Raw genomic sequence first — 20,000 nt, 5'->3', positions numbered from 1 at the left:
AAAGTGTATAGTCATCCCCTTTGGCAAAAACAAGGTGCCCACAAATTACCACATAGGTGGTAATCCATTAAGTACAGAAGAAGTAATTAGGGACCTAGGGACCCAAGTTGATAGCAATCTCTCATATGACAACCACGTGGCCAAAGTGGTTAGAAAAACATTTTATATAGCCCACCTAATCATGAAGGGATTCACATCTAGATCAGGGGAGGTCATCGTGCCTCTTTACTCATCCCTCATCAGGCCCATAATTGAGTACAATGCCCCTTTTGGGATGTACTTTACCAGACACCTGCAGCAATTGGAAAGACCCCAAAATTACCTCACCAAGAGGATCAAAGGGCTCAAACAGATGCCATATGCTGCCCGGTTAAAGAAACTCCAGCTCTACTCAGTGGCATACCGCCTGCTCAGAGGCAATCTGTGCCTGACGTATAAAGCCATGGACATGCTGCACCTCAGAAAATCCAAATCCCATCGAGCTACGCGCTCGAGAGACTTTAACCTCAGCACTGAAATAAATAGGACATGCTGGGGGGACAGATTCATAACCCAGAGGCTCCGTTCACTCTGGAATAAAATCCCAGTCCAGGTTAGGCAGAGTCCCTCATTGACTCTCTTCAAGAGGAATCTTGATGAGTGGATGGGCGATCGTAGGTTTACCCTGGGTATCACTTCTGTGTCACTGTTAGAGGCACAGTATACTAACCTCGAAAAAGGGCATAGCAAAATTAATTTAAAATGGGTAGCGAAAGCCAAACACACTCTGGCTAGGCTTATAAATGCCCTAGGGGAGATAGCCTAGTATGAACCTATGAACCTATATATATATATATATATATATATATATATATATATATATATATATATATATATATATATACATGCACACACGTGTGTGTGTATATATATATATACACACACACACACACACACACACACACACACACACACACACTTGGCAGGTGTGAATGTATGTATATGTATATATATATATATATATATATATATATATATATACATATATACACTATATATATGTATATACATAGTATATATATATATATATATATGTGTGTGTGTGTGTGTGTATATATATATATATATATATATATATATAGATATATACACACGTGTGTGTGCATAAAATATATGTGTATATGTTTATTTGCAAAGCTGTCTTCAAAGCATCAGATCATCACTGAGCTTATGTTAAAATCACTGGCCTGTTTTTGTGCATTCTCGTTTTGTCTTGTGTAATAAATACTTGATGTGTTTTTTCCCACGTTTAAGCTGTAGTGAGAAGTGGTGTTAATGTGGATGACATGAATTCTACCTTAAAGCCTGTGTTGTTTCTTTATGCCATAGTTCTGTCGTACTGAAATAACAGCGTATTAAATTATGTTGTTTTGAAATTACTCTTTATGTAGGTAGATTTGCCACATATGGTGTTGAAAGATCCACGATATAGATGATTCAGTGTTCATATAAATGTCACATATGGTGTTGAAACATCTGGGAAATCATTTATGCACAAGAGTAACAAATTTATGTTAAGAATATTTTATTTAAGGGGGCACATGTAAATTTTTGAATGATAAACCCACAACAGCATCTTTTTTTTAAAATGCTAGTATTTCCTTCAATATGTAGAGACAATTTGTTAGACAGCAATTTAAGTTCAGACGTTAGAGAAATGAAAATCTCTTAACTGTATTTCTCAATAGCCGTCGTAATGTATGCAGGTTAGTTACTTGGGTACACAGAGACGTATGTTTCTAAAAATAGCATCTTGGGAAAAGTCACTGTTGAAAGCAGTGAGGAACATAGGAAATGAAAGAGGACAATGTACTGTATCTCGTTAGAAGAGCAAATTCACTCAGGCACTACACACGTCATCCTTGTACTTTTAGAGCTTTCAGCATACACAGCAGCTAAGGAAAATATATTGACTGTGTCATGTCCTGAGGGGTTTTTTCACTGTGTTACTGAGCAGGTGCTATTTTCAGTGGGAAGTTAGGATGTGCTGCTACAAGATGATGCAAATCAAAGTCAAGCATGTTATGTCCTTAGTCTAAAAATAAGGTACACTTTGACAAAAAAGGTGTTTAGCAGAGTGATAAAACATATACGATTATTAAGAAATAAATGAAAATACAACTGATTTAAATAATTTTAATGTGTTAATGTAATCTCAGTCAGTGACTACTTTGTAGAAGTCGCCTTAAAATTTCTCCCTGGGCCTCTGCCGAAAATTGGCAAATGTCAGTAAATAAATAAGAGTCTGTTGCCTGACTTAAATCTTCATGTGGTACCACACACCCACAGATTCTTACTTTACATTTTATTTTATCTGTCAAGTCAGCATTTTATTATAGTACATTCCATTTTACTTAATATTCCAGCTTTTAGTAATAGTTTAATTTTCTTGTATGTTGCAGAACTCCTCTACATACAGCTGTTTATCTTTTTACTACTTTCTATTTTAAATTTCATTGCCTTAGATCCTCTCTCATTCATTCTTATTGAAGAGTTTTCATTTCTGCTGATTGAGATTATCACGTTTTCAGATCCTAAACATATACGTCATGTAGCCCATTTATCTGTTTGTCTGTTTTTCTATGCAGCAGCTGTTTGGTAATTTAGTCCTTTTGATTGGTACCAAGAGTATATTTTTCCTTTGTATTTTTGAGGCATTGCGCCACCAAATACTAAATCAAATGTAGGTGTGGAAATGTAAAACAAATAAATCTGTGGGTGAAATTAATTTGCATAGGAGGCCAAGTAAAACCTAGCACTACTCTTCATAGAAGTATTTAATTTTATGTAGAATGTTGGCATAATCAAATATGTATGCTGATAATCAGACATCAGTGGAATTGGTAATTTCAGCAACACAGTTTTAATACGTCAAATCCCAAAAATTATACTTGGATAAGCTCTAAGGATGAAAGTGATATTACCTACTCCCTTTCCTTGGGGGTTGTGGTGGAGTATGTAGGGGGGCTTTACAGCTTTATGGATTTACTACCTAAACTTTAAAAGAGAAGCTTGATATGTGGTAAGCTGTAGAAGATTCAGTAGCACATTGCTGAGGTCCAAGATAAAATCCCAGAATATTATTTGATGTCCTTTGGTGGGGCATTTAGAGATTTCAAGTGGTAAATCATATACCAGTGCTGTTTATACAGAATACTGTGCAATATATGTAACTTAAAGTGACATCCGCAGTGGTGCATCGGTAGCGTTGTTGCCTCACAGCAAGACGTTCTCCGATTTGATTCTCGGCTGGAGTGCGGGGAGTGCCTTCTGTGTGGAGTCTGCATGTCCTCCCCGCAGTTGGGTGGGCATTCGAAAGATGTATAAATGGGTGTGCCTTCAGTGAAGGTTAAACGTCGAGCTGGCACCTCGGCGTTCATGACAATCTACTGCCAAACATTAGCGGACCGGTGTTCCACTTTGGTGACCCCTAACCGGGGAAAAGCCGAAAGACAAACAAAATGTGACTTGGTGCTAACACCATTATATAAGTAGGAGCCAGGAAAGTTCAGTGTTCTCCCAGTGATGAGAGTAGTATCACACCCAAAACAAAACCACAACACCAGGTGGCAGACACTGCAAGACATGTAGTCATGCTTATTTTGTGTTACATTTAATTCTGCAATGCATTACAATTAAAAATGCAATATGCAAAATTATGATTCAGCAAATGCCTCTGTTTTTAAAATGAGTACAAGGCAATATCATCCAAACAGAAGTTGATTTGGTAGCTTAGCATGAAATGTGTGATGTGTGCAGATATTTGTAGCTTCTAAAGTGGTGTCTGAATTCCAGCATGCTCTTATTTTTGGTGCCGGCACAGAACTGTTGTGGCATCATGCATTTTCTCATCCAAAAGACAAGAAACTCTCAATGGATAGTACTTGTTACAAATCCTGCCGCAAGCACAATGCAATAAAGATAGAATCTGCACCACCTTTTCGATTAAAGTTATTCAATGCAAAAGATGGTGGGAAGCTTGTGCATTGTTGTGGAGATTGTATCCATATTACATCGTGCTTGTGGCAGGACTCATAACAGAGCAAGTATGATCCATTGACTATTTTCTTCTTGGTTATTTGTTGGTGGCTGTTTTTTATATTGGAGGTAGACAAGAGACTCGGATCTGAGGCATTATTGGCACAGGCATTGCTGAAACTTCTCTTCTCATCTCACACCCCTCATATTGGGAAAAAAATCCTTTGCCCGTGTTTAGAACTGCAAATTCTACTTGCATTTGTTGCACAAAAACCCCTACAATTTGTGAAAAAAATAAATAAAACTGTTACTGGGTGACCATACTTTACACAGAATGCTGAAACAATTCCGCGATCTGGTGCCTTTCAACTGTTGTTTGGTAACAGGAAAAAAAAAACTTCTGTTTAAAACAGTAGCAAAACACTTTCTGCAAATTTAACAAGTGCCTTGCTGCAATTACTAAGCTTATGATCTTCTCAGCAATTCTGAAATAAAGGAATTGCCTCCAAGATCGCAGGACATGCAGAGATAGTTTAATGTGTGTTTTATTCAAACCTTAAAAAAAATAAACCGTGATTATGTTAAACTCTTTCTGCATGTCCTGCAGTTTTTGGAGGCAATTTCTTTGTTGTTGTTATGCAATGGTCGTGGGTATTAGCAGTTCTGAAATTGACAGGACTCCTACAAGCATTGAGTACTCCACATAAGTCACATAAGTAGATTTTTGATTTGTCCTTTCATATTTGCTGCTTCCCAAACTGTCACTGCATTCCTGTAACTAACTCTTTTAGTCTTTATATGACACAATCCTTCCTGGCAGTTGTTATACATGACAGGTATGTAAGTACAGGTATAGGACTAAGGATGCAATAAATTAAAAACACAAGCAATAAACAGGCTTAAATAAAGGCAAGAATACTGGAATACAAAAAAAAAAGTTACTAAAAGTATTTTCACCACTCAATAAGAATAATAAATACAATTAGTGCTTGTCAAGAGTCTGGTATTTTTATCCTTCTTGACCATCTCCTGATCGGATTCTCAGTATGTCCTGCAAACAACCTAGTGCTAAGTGTGGATACTTGCTAATCATCTAAGTTACTCATTAGGTGCTCACTACTGAAATCACAACCAGCCCCTGTGGATGTTATAATCAGCTATACTACCCTGTGAGCTGGACCATAGCTCTCAACTGTCCAGATTTTTGCAGAATTTCCAGAGTTTTGCCTCATATTTGTGGTCTGTTGTTCATGAAACCTTTTCTGGCATATCAGTGATGACTGCTTTCACTAATTAATGACAGACATTTGAGTTCCAACTTCATATTCTTCAGAAAATGCATGCTAACACAAAACATTTTATTCTAGCAACGTTCTACATTTATACAAGCAATATTTAAAATTTGTCCCACCGTTATTTTTGGCTTTGTTCAAATTTTTTTTTTTCAATAAGAGGTTGCTGGATATGAGCTGGAGTGATGCTTGCTTCATTTCAGGCAGGGAAGGAGTAGCTTTCCTTTTCAGAGAGGAATGGGAATTAGCTTATTATTACCCTTAAAATAAAACAACCCCTTTACCTCAAAAAATATACAAACCTGCTGAAGTATTGAAGCAGTCGTAGCAAGATACTACGACTGTGTCAGCAGGAAGTATTTACCGGTTGCCCCTTTATTGTTTTTCTAATAAAAGGAGTGTCACATTATTTTACAATGTTCTCTCGTTTATTTTATTACTTATTTGTGTACCAGTCTGACTGGATAATAAATACCCATCAAATAAAACACTATTACAAATGTAAGTAAACAAAAAGCATACGTACATATAGTTCATCAGTAGATTACATAGGATACAGTACATCATGAGGAGACACCAGTCATGTAAAATAAAAATAAATAGAAAACAATTAAATATGAAAATGCTCTCTTAAAATGTACTGCAGCACAGTTCAACAGCAAATAGTCAGTAGTTTGTTACATTAGTAAGAGAAACCACATTGGTATACTGTATCTATGTAGTCATATTTTAGTTATGTCAGTTTTCTGTTTTAATGTATAATATCAACACTAGTTTCCTGTGACATATATTGGCAGCAGCGACAGAGAACTGTGGCTGTGTTTTGAAATGCAATTATTCATAGGCAGAAAGAGCAAATAATTTTTAATCTCATAAAAATGTATGTCTGCTCGGGTTAGCACTAAAGTATTAGGAATCACACAATGTCAATAAATGGAGCACAATGTTTTATGAAATTGTTCCCCAGATCCCAATACTGATTTGTAATTATCTAGTAGGCTGGATATAGCTAGTATCATCTCTCAATGGCTACGGTGAGAGATTGAAAGGTTAGTTTTCTTTATTTTAAGTACTACTTTGAACATTGGGCATGGGCAGATATAACAAACTGGTTATAGTCACTTGGGAAAGTGCTCTAACTGTCCTTTTGCACAATGGTTATGTGACATTTTTGCCCCCTTGTCCGTTCTGCACGATAAAGAATTTGTATGCTTATTTTGAAGTTTATATCTCTTTTTTAGTTTTATATTATTGTGATATATTTGTTTGCTTATGCTGAAGTTTAACATTTTTCTGCATGGAATTTTAGTATATACTGTGGCTAACTAATCAATTCACTGCGTATCGATAATGTTGCATTTACAATTTTTTTCTTAATGTGTGTGTGTTTCTGAATATATATACATATATATATAGAACAATTATAATTTATTGATTTGACCAATGGCCTATTTTCAGGGAAGATCCTAGGTGGTATTCATACTGACTAGGGGAAATTTGTATTTGTCCAGGTCGCCAGTCCAGCTCCCCTCCTCCAAAGTGACAACGCATTCTAACTCAGCTAAGCATTTATGTAACAAGAAACATGTCAGAGTTTTAGTATGACACTTCATTTTTGCATGACTGGCTACTATTGTACAGTTTAGAGTCCTAGTAAAGTCCTTCAGTATTTCCACCTCAACATTGTTACCAAGCTAGGCTTGATATGATATCAGGAGTTAATACACTGCAGTTAAAAAGGTTTATTTAATGTTATCATAACAAGAGTGCATGGCTCTTTGGTATGATGTGCACCTGGTGGTTGGGATGCAGTTTATCTTTCCTATTTTATGTGATAAATTCCTTACTATATCACTGATAGTTTCCTAAAAGAAAGCTGATACTGCATCTGTGGTCAAGGGGAATCACTGAAGTGCTAAGCATGGTTATTTAACTCTAGCAAGGTTATTTACATTACTGACAGGCAAGTTGCTACATTTTCTGCTGAGCAGAGTTAATGGGGCACCATTCTGTAGTTATTTACAAAGATTTACTTAAAACATTAGCGGAACAGGTTTTGCATATTTTGAATAAGAAGTGCAAAACTGTGATATTTGGCACTAATTATTTAGTCACTGAAATCCTCAATGATTTACTAGGAAATCAAAAGTTGTGTAAGAAGCAGAACAAATCGCTGAGGCAACTCCTGGGCATTCTACAAAAATCGAGGAAATCTGAGAAACACGGTTATTTCAGGTGCTGATGGTGTGACAGTATAGTACTAACTTAGTAAGTGAATGCCAATATTTCAGTTGTGGTCAGTGCTAAAGAGGTTGGAGATTTAAATGCATCACTCTGTTTTTTATAATGTTACAGGGCTAGAAGAAAAAATGGTGATACAATAAGGGATATAAATTTCCAGAGCTGGATCGTGATCAAATGGAGCCCTAAACAGGGTAATTGACCAAGGTCCCCCTCTCCCCTCTTTTCACAGCCATTCTAGTGTCCCATTAAGTGTCCCCCCCCCCAACAGTTAATATAAGCAGTATTCAAAACTGTCAGAGTGCATATTGTTTTCTTCTTTACTTCTGAAATGAAAACAGAGAAGTGGGTGTAATGTATAATATTTAATTAAGTTATCCTTTGTTGACCCAGCTAGTGTCGCTAGGCTAGTAGCCTCTTTTCAGGGGGGAAAATGTTGTTCGTATTAATACTACTAGGGCAAATTTGGCCAAGGCATTAGGGACCTTCCCTCTACCATTTTCAACAGCTCAGGGGGCTGTAAAAGATTGCACTGCACCTACCATCAATGCAGAAAGATGTGGCCTCAGTTTAATATGATGGAACAATCACTTTGAACCTGAGTGTACCCTTGCTTATAAGTTCCTCAGCATATATTCCCTGTCATTCCCTGAATTTATTGTCATTAACTATCAGAACTAACACTTCCAACTTTAAAAAACTTCTCCATTCACACCTGTCAGAATCATGGACCTGCTCTTGCACAAACCTTATTAGGGAATAGATATCTTAAGGCAGCTAAAGGAACACAACCTGTTTTTGTATTTGAATAGTATACCCCTACTAACCATACGTATACTTAACTTGCTTGTTTTTCATCTACAATCACACTAGTGATATTCTTTGTATCCTACCTAGAATACATGATTGCATCAGTGAAATGTAGAACAGGTATTTTCATTTTGTACTTGTATCTGAGACTGAATCAATATTTGTATCCACATGCTCTATATGTATTTTATGGTTGTTTATGAAATGTGGAGCTTTTTGCATGGGGCCTCCACTGGAAAAGGACTTTTTGTCCATATAGACCTTCCCGGCAAACAAATGTAAAATAAAAATAAATTAATAAATATGTCATGATTTCCATACGACAGTAGACACCCAATGACCAAAGTACAAGTCTCCTTCTAAATCTGTTCACATAATCATTGACCTCTGGTTGTACTTTTGGGGGTGGCTTCTCAATGTACTATTAGGTGGCCGTCTCTGTGAAAGGTGCTATTATATATTATTTGTCAGTGACTTTTTTAACTTCACTGTGGCACCTATTTATTAACCTGTGTAAGACCTTCTTGAAGTGTATTTGTGTCTTTGAGCAATTCATTGACTGCACTTAGGTTGTATTCATCTGCTAAGTTTGGTCAGTCAGAGGGCTTTGAAGTTAACTTTGAGTTCAGAGAAGTACATGCTAAAAATGAATAGCCCCAGTGCCAGTCCCTGGGGGCTCCACTAAGATTCTCCATTTTGTAGAGGGGGATTCCCTATCTTGATTCTTGCTGTGTACCAGTCAGCCAGATGACAAAGGTTTTGATATCTAATTATCAAAGCTTGTCTACAATGCCCAAGTGAGTACTATGTCGAATGCTGTGGCCAGGGTGAGGTAGCCAGTTTGTATCACATTTGCCCTTGTCCATTGACTTTGTAATATTCTTGAAGAAAATGTCCAGGCTGATTAAGTATGACATGCCCTTGATAATACCAAACTGGGTCATAGCCAATGTCTTAAGGTTTCCATTGTCATAATTTATCATATCTTTGACAATTCTTTCCATGGTCTTACATAGAATACAAGTCAGACTTGCATGTCATTATTTTCCCAGTTCTGTGGAAGGCCTGCCCTTGCACAGAGAGATAGCAGTTGCAGTCCTCCATTCATTCTGCACAAAGCCTGTTTTGGATGGTATGATGAAATAGTGATTGTCGTGAGCTGGATAAGTCAATTTAATGCATTTAAAGAGACTTCCTAGGATAGTATTGGGGTCTATCAATCTAAGTTTTTTGGCACTGGATAGTGCAGTGACCACCTGTTCCCTAGTGATAGTTGGGCAGTGACCACCTGTTCCCTAGTGATAGTTGGGTATTTATGGTTTGGAGTATTTCTTGGTGATGTGGGGGGTGGAGGAAGCAACATAAAATTAGAGCTTAATTTGTCAGTCAGGACATTTGCTATATTCTCCATCTCAGCATCAGTGAAGCTGTTTACAAGTAGATCATCACATTGTCATGTGTTACCTTTGAAATTGCAGACCGAGTTGACAAATGCTTTCTAATTACCTTTGCCTTTGGAAGCTACTTTTTGTCTTTTATAGACTGAATTAGTCCCCAGTGTAGTTTATTTCATGACAGAGTTCTTACCATACTGGGTGCTCAACCTCTGATTTTTGCTCATGATTGTATTCCACTTCTTATAAAATCTGTTGTTGTTGGGATTCCAACAGGGTGGCTGTTTTTCGAATTTGTCCAGTACTTATTTCTGCTAGGAACTGCTGCCCATCTCTGTATGTACAAACATTATTTATTTTGTGAACACTAATGCATAGGTAGTGATTTTCACTGAGTTTGGGGGGGGGGGCATGAAATTGTGACAGTGTGTCACTAAATACTAGAACATTTGCCTTGGAATCTTCTTCTTTTGGCTTTTCCCGGTTATGGGTCGCCACAGCGGATCACCTGTCTGCTCATGATTGGCAGTGGAGTTTTATGGTGTCGAGTTGCCAGCCCGGCGCCCAACCTTCCACTGAAGGCACACATACTCACACCTAGGGCCAATTTGGAGTGTCCAGTCCACCTACAGCATGTTTTTGGGATGTGGGAGGAAACCGGAGCACCTGGAGGAAACCCACGTGACCACAGGGAGGACATGCAGACTCTGCACAGAAGGCACCCCAGCTGAGGATCGAACCGGAGAACCTCTTGCTGTGAGGTGATAATGCTAACCACTGCACCACCGTGGCCACCCAGAACATTTGCCTTGGAATAATTACCAAAAATTCTAAAGTTAGCTAGTGTCCCAGGTTTTATTCTTACTTTGAGGGAGACATGTCTAGGGTGCAACCTTAGCAGTGATGTTACATTTAAGGGGTGATGCAGTGATCATCAACATTGGTGAAGGCTAGGTCAAGGATGTTGTCACCTCTACAGGGTGTATGCATTGACTGGTCCAGGGCATTTTTTGTTGACAAAGTCCAGGAATCTTTGGGCCTGCATTTCTGGGGTTATGTAGTGTATTTTAATTTACCCATTAAGTATGGTGTTGGGTTGAATGGATGGTGAATACAGTTCATAAGAAGTGCAGCCACTCTGACAGTGACTTTGCAGATCTTGTCTTATTGTATTCCAGTATTCTGCTGCAGAATTGGTGTGTCTGGCCAGACATCAGATTCTTCTTTATTCACACCGTTAACTGGTGGTCATGTGTCTTTTTTGTGTGATTCCCTCCAAAGAAACTTACAAATTTGCTCTGGGCTACTACAACCTGTGTCAATAGCAATCATTCATACAGTAGTGGCACCTCCGCTGTATTCTAGATGTGCTACCCATTTCACTGTAATATTCCTGTGTATTTAGTTATCTTCATGTATCTAACAGTCATTGGTATATGTGCAGAAATAATAACTTGCAGAATTCCACTGACTTCTTGCCATGCAGTAAACTGATTTAATTTAATTTTGATAAGTGGTTGAATGAACTGGTCAGCAGATTACACAATACACAGAGCTGTTTATAGCACTTAAGCAAACTAGAACCGATACACCTGTATATTATTTGCAATTAAAATTACCAGTCATATCATTTACAGTATGTGCATTTAAGTTAGGCATTCTTCCATTGCTGATTTTTCAAAAGTATTTATTTGAAAGACAGATGTGACTGCAGATTGAGATGCAAGAACTAACAGTTGGTATGCAAGCAAGAGCAGTGTATGAGTGTATTTACAGCAGCAGAAGAGAATGCTCCTCTGTGGCTTTTGAGGATCAATAGTAGGCTCAAGCTGATCAACTGCTGGGCAGATAAGTTCAATTTGGGGAATACAGACTTCCATTTCATATGATTTGTTGTGCATAGTACCTTCCTCTTTAGGTAACTAGGAATTTGTGTCTTACCAGCCTGTCATGACAGTAACAGAGTACTGACTAATGGTTTGGATGTATGGAAGGTGCCTTGAACCTTTAAAAACTGGCTTGCTGTTACATCCATGTCAGGATATAATCCATATAGCCAAGGCTGCTGTGGCAGTGATGTATTTGATGAACAAGTGTAATGAGCATTGTGGTGACTCCCTTCTGACTCAGGCAAGCGTGATTGTCCCCTCTTTTGGGAATGGCCAGGGACCATGACCAGTTATTGCAAGCTTCCTCACCGGCTTGATCTACTCACACAAGCACAGAAATATTAAAGAGATGCTTGCCCTGCTTCCCTTGGGCAATCACAAGTTCACACCTGGGGTAGTGCCTATGTCCCATATGGAAAGGGGCAAATCTGTACGATACACAAGGCATAGGCAAACATCCAGGCTATCATTTTGCCCATAGAGGTCATATATTGCTTAAAATTGGGTTACACTGGTAAAGCTTGTAAGCCTAGTAATCTCCTATGAAACTATCAATGGAAGGTGTTTGACAAACCATCATCATCAGCCCCCTTGCTTCCAATTTATACATGGGCTCGGGGTATCATGTTCTGTCACCATCTCTCTCTGTTCAGTGCCACACTCTTGCTTTCTTAAACACTCATACCTGACTGTCTCAGATCTTGTTTCACACAATCCATCCACCTCTTTGCTGGATGTCCCAGTTTCCTCTTACCTTCTTCCCCAGACTATTTTCTGCTCATGTATCCGAACCACCGTAATCTGTTCTCTTTGATCTTTTCTGCAGTTGGAGATACTTTGGCTTCTGCTGTTAAGTCCTCATTTCTTGGTCTGTCCCACAGTGTGTATCCCACCACCTTTTGCAGGCACTTCATTTCTATCACCTCTAGCCTCTTCATCTGCTCTGCTTTTATTGCCCAGGTTTCTGTACCATACAGTAGTACTGGTCACAACACTGTCTTGTATAACTCACTTTTCAGCTTCTTTGGCATTCTTCTGTCATAGACTACATCTGAGACTTTATACCATTTGACTGCAGCCCCTCTGATTCTTGCTTTGACCTATTCATTCAGACTTCCCCTCTCCTCCACCACCCCTTCCAGATACCTGAAGCTATTTACCTGTTCCACTATCTTCCCTTCTATCTCAATTCTCAGCTTCATCTGATTTGCTGAATTTGCTGCCATTACCACTGTTTTATCTGTGCTTAGTTTCATCCCATGTGCCTTCAGTTTTACTTTCCATTCTCCTACCTTTGCTGAAGTTCTTGCTCAGAGTCTGCCTGTAATGCCACATCATCTGCATACAGCAACTTTGTTGATCTGTCCCCTCCGACCTGTTTGCTAATGTAGTCCATCACCAGTATGAACAGCACTGATCTTGGAGCTGAACCCAAGCTACCACAAGTACTCCTACTCTCACTGGGAACCCCTCTCTGAGGCCGAACACTGTTCGTACTGGAGTCATTGGGTCTTTGTACATAGCCTGCACTGATTCTACAAGTGTTTCTTGGGCTTTGAATCACAGCAGTACTGCCCAGATCAGCTTTCTTGTGACCTTGTATGCTTTCTCCAAGTCTAGGAATGCCCAGTTTGACTCTTTCCTCATATCTCGCTTCTTCTCAACTGTCTACAAACAGGCAATTGTGCTGCATCCTGATTTGAATCCGAACTACTCATCTCCCATCTTACATTCTACAGCTCTGTGTAGTCATTTATCAGTCACCCTCTCCAGAACTTTAATGCCTCTCTACTGCCCACAGTTGTGGATGTCCCCTTTGTTATTGTACACTGGCATGAGTATGCTTATTCTCCAGTCATTTGGGATACACCTTTTTCTTCAGTCATCTGGGATACTCCAAACTGCAATGAGTACCCTCGGGAGACATTTCTCCCCTATCTTACCCAGCATCTTCATCATATCTGCGTTGACCTCATCTGAGCCTGCTGCTTTCCCTGACTTAATTTTCCTTAGTGCTATTCTTACTTTTTCTAGGGTGGGCTCCTCTTTTTATCTCATCATAGGCTGTTTTGGTGTCAATACAGCTTCTTAGGGGTTGTCTTCATTCATAAGCTGCTGGAAATACTTCCATCTGCCTTTGATGTCCTGTGGACTGGTGAGCAGGTTGTTGCTGGCATCCATTATGAAGGGTGTTTGACTATCTTCTTCTGTCTTTGCCTTGCAACCTGATATAGTTTCTTTGTGTCACCTACTGTCACTTTCCAGAACTTGGTAGAGTGCCTCCGATGCCTATTCTTTGCTATTGCAACTCCTTTCTTAGCTTCTTTGTTAGCTAACTAGTATTCCTTCCTAGACTGGTCAATCTTTTCTATCTCCCACTTTTTCCTGTACTCCTTTCTTTTGATGACTTCCTGGATTTATGCATTCCATCACCAGCTTTTCTTATGCACTTTACTTCCATCCCTGGCTCTGCCACATATCTGTTCTGTAGTCCTGCCACCATTCGTCTTCAACTCCACTTATTCCCTCCTCCTGTTGGGACACCCTGAGTAATTGCTTGAGCTGTTGTATTTTCTCTTCAGTCAACTTCCAGGTCTTCAGCCTGGTCTCTGTTGACCCTAGAGCTCTCTGACCACTGCTTGCAGCTGATTGTGGCAACCAGTGGTTTATGCTGTGGGCCGACTATTAAACTGGGGATGACTTTGCAATCATTGATTCTACCCCAGTGCGTTTTACTTACTAGGAAGAAGTCTACCAGAGTTGCATGTTGGCTACTCTTGTATGTGATCTTGTGCCCGTCTCTCTTTCTGAACCATGTGTTAGCGAGTATTTCTGTTACTGGCATTTTCCAGTGATCCTGCATGTCATTATCTAAGGAAGTTTAGAATGCTGGGGTACAGTCTGCAGACACAGCCACTTCCTTGATTTATCATCTCTTTCCTGCTGTAGAATTGTTTTTAAAGACCCATTAATCGGCATTCAAACCATTTACCATTTTCCTCTAAGCGGTATATGTACATTTGTCATGAGGTGTTGACTCGTCTTCAACCCCTGGCTGTGCTGAATGCATTGAAGTGACAAAAAGAGATGTTCCCATCACTGATTGTAAGCACTGGTAGGGCTTTCTTCAGACACCCACCCAGACAAAGGCATATGCTTATAAGGTGACCCCATGAATGGCAAAGAGAATCTTCCATAGTTATGCCCCTTGCAGTGTCGAGCATGTTTAAATCTATAGCAAAAATGCATGTCATACAAGTGTGTGTGTGTGTGTGTGTGTGTGTGTACTTAAATATTGCCATAGATATGGCAATCTCTGCCCATGCTCCCTAATCAGTTTATAAACTTAGTAAGTCCACTTTCTCTTCAGACCATGTCTCTATGGCTTTCCACACCAGCTCGCCTCAAGGTGCATGCTCAGCATATGTCTTACTACCTTCTTTTTTTATATACTGAAGAGTATATAAAATGTGATAAAATCATAATGGTACTGTGGTGTACTGACTTCTGTGCGTGTAGCTTGCATCCTGACTCCAGATAAGCAGCTAACCATTATCCTCTCCTTGTTTGGTGTGGTGAGTGTAGCATCTGTGTCATACAATGAAGTACGCTAAGACAATAGTCTGGGTTAATGTGTTATGACTTGCTTAATGGACTTTGCTGTTGGAGATCTGCTGTGTATAAGTCTATGTGTGGTGTTCGGTTTTGCTTCTGTTGAGTGCTTTATAGAGGGCTTAGGCTAGGGGTTGCCATTCATAGGCTTTGGAGGTGTTTGAGGTTTGGGACCATTGATTTTTTTAGAGACTCAGCCTAGGCCTATGTTTGTGGGGGACACTGTGATGGATGTAGTGTGTGTGTGTGTGTGTGTGTGTGTGGTCCAGAATGTTTCTTTACAAAGTCTAGGAATGTATGGGCCTGCAGGCACTAAGTAAATTAAATTATTTTCCCCACCATTCAGTTCCACAGTCTGACCAGTTCACATATGCAGTTTACTGACACAAAAACTAATCAATTTCCCACAGATCCCTTCAGTTGTTGGCCCATGTATGCACAAGCACTCATTTGGCACACACAAGTAATTCCCACAGTGACCCTTACAGTTGATTGTCCGTGTATGCACAAGCACTGTACTCGCATAGAAATGAAACATTTCACCTAGTAATACATGCAGTAGTTTGACCATGTATGCACAAGCACTTCCATAACACCTAGAGGAGTCAGTATTGCCACTATGAGTCAGTGAGGGAGAAATCTGGCATACCTACTTAAACCACTATATGGGAGGAGACTGTCCTAACCTGCAGCATAAAGCCCAGAGGGGACTGATGGATCAAATGTCAGGAAAAGTCTTGGTGTTATCTACCATATGTACCCTGGATGACAGGCACTGTGAATACCCATACGATGACCCACAGCACAGAGGTAAATGTTGAAGCAAATGCTTTTTTGGTCCATGTTAAGTACTTATCCCAGGTAATGGTAGGGACATAACCATGTAATGGGACATGTCAGTTGAGAAGGCAGGCATGTTTCTAGTTCTGTATTCCATGATAGCATTGTCACACATCCCAGACTGGAGTAGGGCACACTCGTAACAGTGCCTGTTGGTGAGGCACTTGTGTACGTGTGTGATTTGTCAGATCCTGGCAGTGTGCAGACAGCTGACCATGGCCTTTTTGTTCAGCCGGGTGAGTGGGACATCACTGTCTGTACACCTGCACATACCTCTGACTACCACATGTTTGATTTCACCCGGGGAACATTAATTTTGGCGCCGGCATCTGTCCACATCTTCCCAGGAATGCCAAAGTCTGCAGGTTCCTGATGATCCATCCTGATTTATTTGGAATCCCTCCAGAGACACAGCAACACCGACAATGGGACCACACATCTCAGCACCTCTGCAAATTGTTACAGCTGTTACTGGCATTTACCTTTTATCATGCACATCATTATTTAAGGAATTTCTAATTGCATTTAGTCCAAAGCCTCAGAGATGGGCAAATGCTAGGCTACAGTCTGCAGACAGGCATCTTCTTGACTTGCTTTCAGTTTCTTGCTGTGAAATACTATTCAAAAACCATTAATCAGCTTAGAAAGCATTTACAGCACATTAGCATTTAATCCTAAGCTGCATATGTAAAATTGTCAAGAGGTGATAGCTCTCCTTCAACCCCTGACTGTGTTGAATGCTTTGAAGTGAACAATGGCAAAATAGTTATCTGTCTCCAGTTGAGTATTTCCTCATGAAAGACCCCTCTCACCTTCCTAACTGGCTTCCTGGTACTCAATCCTTTCTGAGTCACTTTGGCTTGATAGTTGTCTGTCTCTGCTATTCAGTCCTTTCATAGTCATCTTGGCTTTATTTCCGTCTCCCCTTGAGTATTTCCACATGAAAGACCTCTCACCTTCCTAAATAGCTTCCTGGTATTCATTCCTTTATGATTCACATTGGCTTGATAGTTGTCTGTCTCTGATTTAAAAATTCAACATAAATACAATATCTCTCATATCAAAACGCTCTCTCAGGAGTCACTCATTTAGTAAGGGACCCCAAGACCTGAGGAAAGTTTAAAATTTCAACAAGAACCGATACAAAATGTTTTCCATTTCAAATGCACTGTTGCTTAGGTGAATGTGTCAAAAGTTTTAAGGATAGGTTTAAACCTCAATGCATCCAATTGCTTTTTTTTTTTTCAATCAGAGCACCCCCACCCTCATAGAAAGAAGTCATTTTCAAGATGCTCTAAAGCTTGGTGAAACAGACAGATTGTGTGGTGGGCAGAACCAAGGGAAAAACATTTCTTCAATTCAAATTGGAATTGGATGTTTGCCTAAAGTACATGCTCAGTTCTGCAACCAGCAACTGAAATGTGACTTAACCCCCAAGGACATAACGTTAAATCCACCTGACCATACATTTATCAAGCAGCATAACTAAAAAGCATTTAGCTGTGTGCATGTATATGATTAATCACACATCAGCACACACACACACACACACACATATCTATATATCTATATATCTATCTATGTATTTATATTTATATATATATATATATATATATATATATATATAATGTATATATATTTAGGTTCATAGGTAGGTACTAGGCTATTGGCCCTAGGGCCTATTTAAGGCTAGCCAAAAAGGTACCCTGGCTTTCGCCACCCAAGAAAATTATTTTCCTGTGCCACTGTTGAGCAGAACCACAGAAGTGATCCCCGGGGTGAATTTCCTATTTACCATCCAATCATCAAGATTTTTCGTGAAGAGTGCTAATGAGGAGCTTTGTTCGATATAGATAGGTAGTTTGTTCCAAAGTATGGGAAGTCTCTGGGACAGGAATCTATCCATCCAGCTTGTTCTGTTTATTGTGGTGACAAGGTTTAGGTCCCTAGAGGATGTTGCTTGGAGAGATTGGGATTTAAGTGGAGCATGTCCAGCAGCTCTGGGTTTGACATAGTTTTGTATGTTAGGCAGAGATCGCCTCTGAGTAGGTGATGTGCGATGGAGTAAAGCTGGAGTTTTTTGAGGCAATCTGCGTAGGGCAGCTGTTTGAGGCCAGTAATCCTCTTTGTGAGGTATTTCTGCGGTTTTTTCAGTTGTAGATGTCTTGTGAGGTACATACCAAAAGGGGCATTGTACTCTGTAATGGGTCTAATGAGTGATAAGTTGATGGGAACAATGACCTCTTTTTTTTTTTTTTCCTGGATGAGAAATCTTTTATGATGAGGTGTGCCACGTAGAAGGATTTCCTGACTACTTTGGCGATGTGATTATCAAAGGAGAGACTACTGTCCACCTGTGTCACAAGGTCTCTTATCACACTTTCGGTGTTACGTAGACTACCGCCTATGTGGTAGTTTATGGGTATAGAGTTTTTTACCAAAGGGGATGACAGTGCACTTTTTGGCATTGAGCTTGAGGCCATAGCTTTGACACCAGGCATCTGTCTCATTGAGGCCCTTTTGTAGGATGTCCACATTGTTAGGAGTTTCAATTATGGCTCCTAGTTTACAGTCATATGTGAACTTCATTAGCCAAAGACTTTGTGTTGGCCTGTATTTAAGAGAAGTAGATACTAAATAGGAGAGGACCCAGGACTGAACCCTGTGGTACTCCACTTTTCACTGGTCTGAAGTCGGATTTGGAGTTTGCTACTTTCAGTGTGGGTTCTGTCAGTGAACCAGTTGGCAACCCATCTTGTGACATAGGGATTTATACCTAGTTTAGTGAGTTTATCCATAACTCAAGAGTGGGGGATGGTGTTGATAGCCTGTGTGAACCACCTTGCCCTCAGCTATGGCTTTGGTGACTGCTTCAAAGAAGTCTATCAGTTTAGGAGACATGATATGCCTTTTACAAACCCGAACTGGGTGGGGTCCAGAGTTTGGAGATTACCAATGTCTTTGTTTATAAGTTCCATGATGATACGTTCCATGGCCTTGCAGACCAGGCTCATCAGGCTAATGGGATGGTAGTTCCCGGGATCTGTGGTGGCTCCCCCTTTGTAGAGTGGGATAACCGTTGCTGTGCACTATTCAGTGGGCACAAAGCCTGCGGTGAGGCTATGATTGAACATGGTACTTAGGTGGGGTGCCAGTTTGTTCTGTAGTTCATGTAGAATGCAGCCTGGGATGTTGTCAGGTCCCATGGATGCTGTGTTCTTGGCTTTAGAGAGTGTGGTTTTTACCTGTGCAGCCGTGATTACAGGAACTTTGCATTCTTCCGGTATTGAGATGGGCTCTTTAGCAGTTGAGAGGGGGGGTAAAGTTAGCACTGAATCTATCTGCCCGGATGTTGGCAATATCAGTTGGTTCTGTATATTTAGTGCCATTGTGCTGTAACTCAGAGCAGAGCTGAGTGTTGCCATTGAGATTCTTGACATAGCTATAGAATGCTTTGTGGTTGTATTTAGAATCAGTGGCGATTTTGTTTTCGTAACTAGCTTTGGAGGATTTTATGAGGGATCTCAGTTTCTTACTGAGGCTGACCAGGGAGTTCCTCCAATTATGGCATTTTACTCTCTTTTGCAAAAGTTTCTTTCTTCTGTTTTATAGTTTATGGCAGGGGGCCCCTCAGATTGGCCTCATTTTTTTGGAGGATAGCATCTTGGTTCTGTTATGGATAGCACGATTCATGCACTCGTGTAAGTGCTTATAAAGTGCATTTGTGTAGGGTTCAGCATTCGTACTTTTATTGTCCTTCTGCATGGGTGTCGTGAAGTTTGCCACTTCTGTCTTAAGAAGCATGAAGTTGGCTTTGGAGAAATTTTTTACAATGGTTTCCCTAATGGGGTGGGGTGGGGGTGTGTGGATGTCTAGGGTGATTAGTTTGTGGTTGGATCTAACCA

General features: G+C 39.9%; 1 protein-coding gene across 1 annotated transcript in view; it reads left to right on the top strand.

Annotated features, from left to right (window-relative positions):
* The window catches only part of RGS3 (regulator of G protein signaling 3), a 2,411,552-nt gene that overhangs the window by 1,145,734 nt on the left and 1,245,818 nt on the right, over positions 1-20,000 (top strand). The window lies entirely within an intron of this gene.

This window comes from Protopterus annectens, chromosome 16.part0, assembly GCF_019279795.1.
Source record: "Protopterus annectens isolate FY-2018-M chromosome 16.part0, PAN1.0, whole genome shotgun sequence".
Lineage (NCBI taxonomy): Eukaryota > Metazoa > Chordata > Ceratodontiformes > Protopteridae > Protopterus > Protopterus annectens.
This window is presented reverse-complemented; position numbering and strand designations above follow the sequence as displayed.